Below are 8,778 nucleotides of genomic sequence, written 5' to 3'. Positions count from 1 at the left end.
GCCTGTTTGGATGTTTAAAAAAGGAGGGGGAGTAGAGTAGAGGGAAATGAAGTAATTCAATTACCTTGTTTGAGAGTTTTTTAAGGAAGGAGGGGGAGGGGTTTGAAGGGGTTTCAACTACTTCCAACCCCCTCATTTTTAATTCCCCCAAATTGGAGAGATTTGGAGGGAGAGTAGAGCACATAAAATTATTGATAAAGTAAATTACCTAATTTACCCTTATTATATTTATAAAATTACAATGTTAAAAATAAGGGGAAGGGCTAATTACTCCCTTCCCCCTTACTAATTATAAAAACATCCAAACAAAGTGGAGGGTAATCATTCTACTCTACTCTCCTTCCCACTACTCCCCTCCCCTCTACTCCCCTCTACTCTCCTCCTTCTCTAAACTCCCAAACAGGCCATAAATGCATAGATCGTGTACTTTATGTAAAAGAAAAAAAAGAAGAAGGTAAGTTTAGTACCACAGACTAGTTTCACAATTTTGTCCTCTGACAACTCTTTAATGGTCTAATCATAGACTTATATAAATTTAGTATTTTATTTCCGCTATTTACAACTCGTCACATAAGTAAGCTACGACAAAATATTATAAAAATTGTTATGGCAGTAGATTTACTTGAAATCAAAATCATTTAATTGCTGGATGCCATAATGAATATGGAGGATTGGAAGCTTTATTATTATAAATATAATATAATTTTATATAATTTAATAATTAAAAAATAAAAAAAAGTTTGTTAGATGTATATTGCTATTATGTTATAATAATTTTTTATTATAAAATTAGTAATCCAAGAAAAAAAAATTGTAAATTTAGTGATTGTTTAAACATTTAATTGGTTAATTGGTCAAATAAACACTTAAAGACCTAAAACTTTCCATAAAAAAAAAAGACCTAAAACTCAGGCATTGTTTGGTTTGATGGAAGAGGAAGGAAAAAAAAATGAATGACTTTCCTTTGTTTGGTTAGAAATGAAAATAGGAAGAAGGAAGAAATGGAGGGAAAAGGTTTTTGTGGAATCCATTATTTTTTTCTCTCCTAAAATTACTCTTATGCCCTTAAAAGATCTTGACTATTTTTGTGAAATGACATTTATATCTTTATTAATTTATAATTTAAAAGGATAAAAGTGTAAAATACCTCACATTTTTCCTTTTTTCCTCTTTCTATCCAAACACACTTGAGGAAGTACTTTCTTTCTCCACTCTTTTTCCTTTCCCTTCCCTTTTCATTTCTCTTCTCTTCCCTCCCCTTCCACTAAACCAAACATAACCTTAATATTTTAGCCATTTTCTACTTGAAGTTTTAACTACTTTATTGATACCATTTTGTCTACTTTCATTTTGCATGTGACCCCAGAAATTCCAAAAAAATAATTTTCTCACCGGAGGAGTGTGGAAACATCTAGATCATCATGGTTCAACCCATTTGAGCATTGAAGCACTCAAAGTGTCATTTCATATTAAAATAACCAAAATGCCCCTATCAACCTAACCGAATGTCAAAATTGATCAAAACTCCACCAAAATGACATTTTTCATATTTTTACATCAAACCCAAGGCTATTGGAGATTTTTATCAAATTTGACCTAAAGTTGATTCTCGACGGCAACTAAAAATCAAATTTTGATCCGAACGTCCAATTAGGATAAAACCAATTTTATTGCAAATAATATCGAATTCTCTTTCAAACGACTACTCTTGGGTCAAAATCAAAGTTAAAATAGTTGAGATATCTTGAAAATTGTGCTAGGTACATCAACTCACTTTCAGAGGCCATAAATTTTGACCTGACTGTCTAATTTTCAAAAATCCAAGTGATCTGGAAACTAGACATCCATATCTTTCCAGTGCCACAAAAATCAGGTCAATCAATGTTTGGGAAGGCCTTCAAATGAGCAACTGAAGTTGGAATAGAAATAGTTGTAGGAAAAGACAAGATTGTTGACATTAGGAAAAGGAACCAATGTGCATTAAGTAAAATGTCACAAATTCACTATAAATACCCTCCCACCTCCCAAAATTCCAAATTAAAAAAAAAAAAAAATTGGGCATTTGGAGCATTTCTGGAGCAATTCTCTCTCTCTTCACCTAAATTCTCTCCTAAACACACACACACACACTCACATAAATCCTTGATTCTCTCATCCTCCATACATCAAGAGGTAGTGTTCTTGCTTCCATCTCCTCCTCCTTGGTCCATCTTCCTTGGTTTTGAGGTTTGAAGGGTGTAGATGTTGCTTTTTAGTTACAATCTACACCCATTTAATTTCTAGCACTTTTATTGCTTTATTTCATTTTCCTAGCATGTCTATTACTTTCCTGGTCTCCCTACCATGTTTTTATTGTTTTGATGATGTTGGCCTAGCCTTCTTAGGTTAGGATATGGCTAAATTTCTTGACTGTTCTCTTTATGCCATAAATACATGTTTGGATGCTATGCTTGAGTGCCTTTAGCTTTAATTAATTTGTCTATGCCTTGTTTTCTTTATTTGTGTCATAGGTAGGGTGTAGATCTTGACCCATTAGTCAATGTTCAAATCCAAACACCCAAGTTCAATAAAGGGTTTGGATTAGGGTCTTATTGATTGTACATGCTTTTACTTGCTTTTATTATTAGATCAATCATCTTGTGATGCCATGTTTGGATGTTCCATGCTTAGATCCATGTTCATTGTTTAGATCCATGCTTGCATGTTTAGATCTAGCTTCTTGCATCTTTACCGTGCTTTATATGCTTTATTCTCCTTTTAGCTTGTGTTTGTTTGCACCTTTTGTGCTTTTCTTGTCTAGTTTGATTGCATCTTTCTCTCTTATAGGTTGTTTGGATGTAACCGCTTGTATGAGATCTTATCTTGATGATGTTGGCATGCTTGTATTCTTGCCCCTCTCTCATGCATAACTTTGCATGTTAGTGTTTCTCATGTTAGCCTTGAGTGTGCATTATGACATGATTAGCTTTTATCCTTATGTGTGATTACATGCTTTGTCTCCTTTTATGTTGCTTGCATTGCTTGCTTTTTCCCATCATGTACGATTTTCATGTGATTGGTTGCATCCTTTGCATATTTATCTTGCTTATGCATGTGTCTTTGCTTGTTTGTTCTTGTCATCAAGCATTGCTCCAAATATTGATTCCTGAGTCCCTTTCTAGGAGCCTTGCTTGTTGCCACATGTGTTATTCGTAATTCAATTCAATGGAACTATGAACACCAAATCCAAACCTACATTTGTCCCTTGAGGACATTTTTTTCTTTGATTGCTTGCTTGTTCACATCCTTTCCTTCTTTGATTGTTTTCTAGCATGCTCCTTTCCTTTACTTGTTTGCTCTATTTGCATGTTTTCTACTTCCTTTCTTTGTTCCTTTGCTTATCTATTGACTTCTTTCTTTATTTGTTGCATGTGATGAAGGAGCATGCGTGCAACTTCCAAGATGCAAGAAAAAAAGCATAGATTAGTAGATTAGGGGCTTAGCCTCTCCGTGAGGTACTTTCTTTTCTAGCATTTCCTTTAGAATCATGTCTAGTCATTTTCCAAGATTAGGGTTGCTTTTCTTATACCTTGTTTAGGCCACACCCTCTAGGCATGGATATGTCTACATTTTCACTCTGTGTTGATATATTGTGCATGCTGTATATGTTGTAAAGGTAGCCATACACTTCGTATGATGGACATGTGTGGTTCGAAAGACAACCTCTCCCTTACCATGAATGCTCTTAACCTTAGAGTGTGGGTATGCATTTAAGACTTATGCTACAGATGCATATTCATGCTTCACTTGCTGCATTACCTACCACATGTCAGATCACCCTTATCTGTGTCAGCTAGTGATATCGATTTCCTCATGTATGCGACACGCATCATGTGTTTGATACTTTGGTGAGCCTTGACATACCTTAGTCCAAGCACATTGATACATGTTGTAGACATAAGCATGAAACCCTACTGATGCACCGTGGCATTCCTAACACAAAACTCTGCTGGATTTTTGCCAAATTCTCATCGTGAAAGCTTGGTGAGAATAGTGTTATGCATGCCATGACGCAACTAACCTGAAATGTTGCTGGATTTTTACCATGAAAATAAGGCGAAATGCTATTGGATTTCGTCGTGGTAATTCAGATTTGCTAGCAAAGTATCGATAAAGGCCACACACCCTTCTCAAACCAAACCTTGAATCCCAAATTCTTTAAGGCCGCAAAAGCTAATGCCAGTAGCTTTTTTTTATCTGTCAATGATTGAAAATTAAGAATTTACTAAAATAAAGGACTATCTCACGACAGGTGTTATGGGGTGTCTAACACCTTCCCCTCACGTAACCAGACTAAATTTAATTAGTGAGATCCACAGTTGTGTGAGAGAAGGAGTACGCATTTATGGTACCCTGAAAGTACTCAATAATTATCTCATAGTTACAACTAAAATTAGAAGAGTCATTACGGTGAATTTTTAATCTTCAATAGTATTTTCATGATTTATGAAACCTTGTTAATAGAACTTGTTTACTAACAAACATATATCATTTATTCTAAAATGATTCTTCTACCTCTTGAAGATCCAAAGATGATCTAACAATAAGCAACTCCATTACATATCTACTAAATCAATGATTCAATTATTATAATCAAAAATTTATTGTAACATAAAAAATATAATCTCTATAATGATACTCAATTGTAAAGTCAGTTTGACAATGGTGAAAAAAAGAAGAAGAAGACACCCTTAAATCCTTTATGCAGAGCTAAATGGTATGGCAGCACCCAAATCATGAATTCCTGCATTATGATTTTTTTTTTTTTTTTTTGGGAGGGGGGGAAGGGATAGGTAATAGGTTGATGTGTCATGAAAAAACAATTGGCTTAATTCACTTTATTTAGACATAGTTGAAAAAAAAATTATTCACTCTATTTTTTTATATATGCCAAATGGCATGACTGCTATGCCATGAGCTGAATTTATTCTATGCCTGAAAAGAAGCCAAAATTTTCCTATACTATACAGATTAGGCCTTTGTTAAAGAACTTTGATTTTTTTCCCCTTAAAACAAAAGATAGTCGACTAGACTCATCAGTACATGGAATGAGCTTGGTAACTAAAAACTCATCACAACACTTTGTTTAGAAACAGGAGAAGAGGAGAAAAGAGAAGGGATTACCAGTGGACAAAAAAGGATATAATTTCTTCCAGGTTCACATTTTTGTGTCTGCCCAAAATGGACAAAAAAAGGAAGGAAGGCTGAATTAATGGTGGAATGATTTTAGAATAAAGTGAATTCATTTACTAAAATGTCCTCTACTTTTCTAAAAATTTGGGGTGTGCGAAAAATTGAAAAACCAAATAGACCAACCGAAACCGCCCAAACCAAATTTAATTTTTCGGTTTTTTTTGGTTCGGTTTTGTTTCGGTTTAAATTTTTAGAAAACAGAAATTGATCGGTTCGGTCCCAGTTTTAGTGAAATTTATATCGAACCAAACCAAAACCGACGAGTATATATTATTATAGGTAAAATATATTTAATAACTGTTTGTTCCATTTCCCTTTCTTTTCTTTTCCCCTTCCCTTTTTCTTTTCTGTTCTCGTCCCCAAAACTTGATTGAGTTTTCTAAATATTGGAAACAAAAACTTCACCCAAATATATTTTCACCAGTAGGGCCCACTTTTCAGGAAATGAATACAAAAAACAATTTGAAAATAGGAGAACCAACCTTCTCCCCTCTCCCCAAAATCCAAATTTTACGTCTCATTTTTTTTTTACTCCACAAATAAAAACATGCCACATGTCCGTCTATTTAATTAAATGCTAAATTTATTCCTTATTATTCAAATTACCTAAAAAAAACCATCATATTCCCACAACCTTACCACCACCTTTGCTGGCAGCCACTACGGTCACAACCAACCACCGCCTCCAATGAAACTCATCACTCTTCCACTTTCATTCCTCCCAAACCCATGAAGAAGATGGCAACATGAGCAAAAAAAGTTTTCCTATAAAAAATATATTGCCTCAATACGGTGGCGACCCATGGTGTTGTTTGGTTGTACTAATGTGGGACAAGGTTATTGTAGATGATTGCAATTAATGGTTTGTGAGATTACATGATGATCTTTGCAAGTGAGTCACAGAGATCGTGGTTGGTAGTTTTGAACCCAAGGTACTAGTATAGACCGTTTTAGGCCAGGGAAGACACAAATGGATTCAAAATAGAATGGAGATAAAAGAATTACTCTGACACGTTACTATCCTTTAGAAGAGATTAAACTTATCTCTTATTTTTATCTGTGGAGTATAGAGTGAAACAGGAAGAATGGGATAGAAGATTTGGACCCATCTCTCTGTGTGTGTTAAAAATACTTAGTATTATAAAAAAAACAAAACAAAACAACAAGTTCCTAATCTCCTTGCTACATGGATTGAGCATAAACCCAAAATATCTATGGGTTCACATATTTGGCCCAAGAAACTCATAATTTTATCATCTCAAGGACCTGGCTATAAGGGTTTTTTTGGATACCGCTTGTTTTACTAAAAACTGAAAATTGAAAACACTGTAGCAAATAATTTTAAACGCCAGCTGATTTTTTGGGACTGAAAGTACTTTAGCATTTTTGTTTTTGTTTTTTTAATTTCACTCCTCTCCCACCCTAACGCCTGTCTTTGAGAACAAAATCCAAGTCCATGCCTAGAAGAGAAATCCACTAGAAAGAGCTCCCAGTCTGACGCCAGCAAAGATCGGGTTCAAGTTCAACAGAGAGTACTCTTCCTTCCATGCCATTAACACCTCTCTTCCCATAAACCCATTTCACGCCTCTCCATTGTTTGTCCTCAGATCGTCGACTATCCCAATGAAGATCAATCTTGGAGTACACCACAAATTTCTCCAAACTTGCTGACCCACCATTGAAGGTAACTTGCTGACCCATTTGTTTAATTCAGGTTAGCTTTATTATTTTGTGGCTTTCTTTTTTGGCTAATTTAAAATTTGTCTTTGATTAACCCTAATTCATGCATATAATTGAAGTGAATTTTTAACGATATTGGAAGCTTTTAGGATTGCCTCAATATTTTCATGACTATCCCACAGTAGCAAAAATAATTTTGTAATTGTGAACTAGGAATTTTAAATATGTTGTAGAAGATGTTGACAGAACTGGGTGTTTATTGTTTTTGAATGGATAAATGGAGGGAGGCAGTTTTTCACTATTGTTTTCTGTTGATTGACTCTTCCTATTCTTTCATTTCCCATGTGAAATGCAGAGGAAAAATGACTCTTTGAAACAGACACCCCTTCAAAACGCACAAGTGCATCTCTTTCTCTTTCTCTCATATATACAGCCAAATGATAATATGTAAGTTGTAGAGGTGGGAAGAAAAGAGCCAAGGTAAGAAGAGGAGTTTCCATCTCTAAATAGGTAGTTGAAAAGAAAGAGTGTACTTCTATGTGTACCGTTTGATATCTTGCTTTACCATCTACATGCTTATTACAAATTATAACTTACCCACCTGCTGTTTGGCCGAAATTTAAGTTGCCTACTTGTGGTTTGAAATTGACCAAAATTTAAATTGCATACATGTGGTTTGAAATCTCATGATAAAAGTATTCTGCTAGATCCTTTTTGATCATATTTGATTTTGTATCTTAATGTTTATTGTGTTTTTGGAGGAGATAGACATAAAAGTGGAGCAAAATTACATATTTAGCAATGTTATTAACAGAAGTATGTTACAGAACTCTAACTGAGCTAACCTCAGGTGGGTAAAGTGTCAAATTTCAAACCACAGGTAGATAACTTAAATTTCAACTAAATCACATGTGGGTAAGTTATAATTTTCTCAAAAAATTATATCTATTTTTTTTTAAAATCTAAATCTAAGACGCGTACTTTGTTGCTATTTTTTTTTAATTAAGATTTTTTTTTCATAGAAGATTAGATAAAAAATTTGGATTGTAATCAAATTAAAATAAATTTTAAATTGTAATAAGATTAAGATTTCTATCAATTTAAAAATTATGGGAGAAGAAATTATATCTATTTTATTAAAAAATAATTTGGTGAAGCTATTTGACCTAACTATGGTTTCTAAGCCCAACTTTATTATGTACTAGTATTATGTCCGTGCGATGTACGGCTTAATCAAGAATCATGGGTAATATAGTGAATGCATATTGTGTAAGATTAGTTTTTATAAATAAATAAAATCATATATAAGTCCAAAATTAATTGAATGGAATATGTTAGATAACTATGCAACTAAAATAAAATGAGATGCCTAAAAAAATATAAAGGGAGTTTGCATAATTAAATCTCAAGTGCATATTTAAGTGAAAAACCTTGGATTCAATATTTAAAAAAGTAGTTGAAAGCATATTTAAGTGGTAATCTCAATGTAATAGTTAAGAATTATGAACAACCCAAATTAATAAACATTGAAAAATAAAATGTTAGGGATATTGTGGTATGATTGTAATGCATTTAGTAGTTCAGTATTGTATAGTGTTGGTGTTATAATTGTTGGTGTTGTAAGTGTTGTATGCAAGGCAGTGAGAGTAGTGAGACAACTGGTAAGGTGGTTATGACAGGGTTGCAGGTCAGTTAGTTAGGAGTTAGTTAGGAAATTGGGATTAGCTCTGTCAACAGCCACGGGTTAGCATGAGGCAATTGTATAAAGGCAAGTTAGTTGTAAAGAAGGGCTAATAAGAAGATTGTCATTCAATTTGTTCTTTTCTTTTCTCTGTTTCCTTCCATGTTCTTCCCTAATTCTCCTTG

At 33.8% G+C, this 8,778-nt stretch overlaps 1 protein-coding gene across 1 annotated transcript in view; it reads right to left on the bottom strand.

Annotated features, from left to right (window-relative positions):
* LOC142635997 (putative nuclear RNA export factor SDE5) overlaps positions 1-8,778 on the bottom strand; it is a 106,477-nt gene that overhangs the window by 84,796 nt on the left and 12,903 nt on the right. The window lies entirely within an intron of this gene.

This window comes from Castanea sativa, chromosome 5, assembly GCF_040712315.1.
Source record: "Castanea sativa cultivar Marrone di Chiusa Pesio chromosome 5, ASM4071231v1".
NCBI lineage: Eukaryota > Viridiplantae > Streptophyta > Magnoliopsida > Fagales > Fagaceae > Castanea > Castanea sativa.
This window is presented reverse-complemented; position numbering and strand designations above follow the sequence as displayed.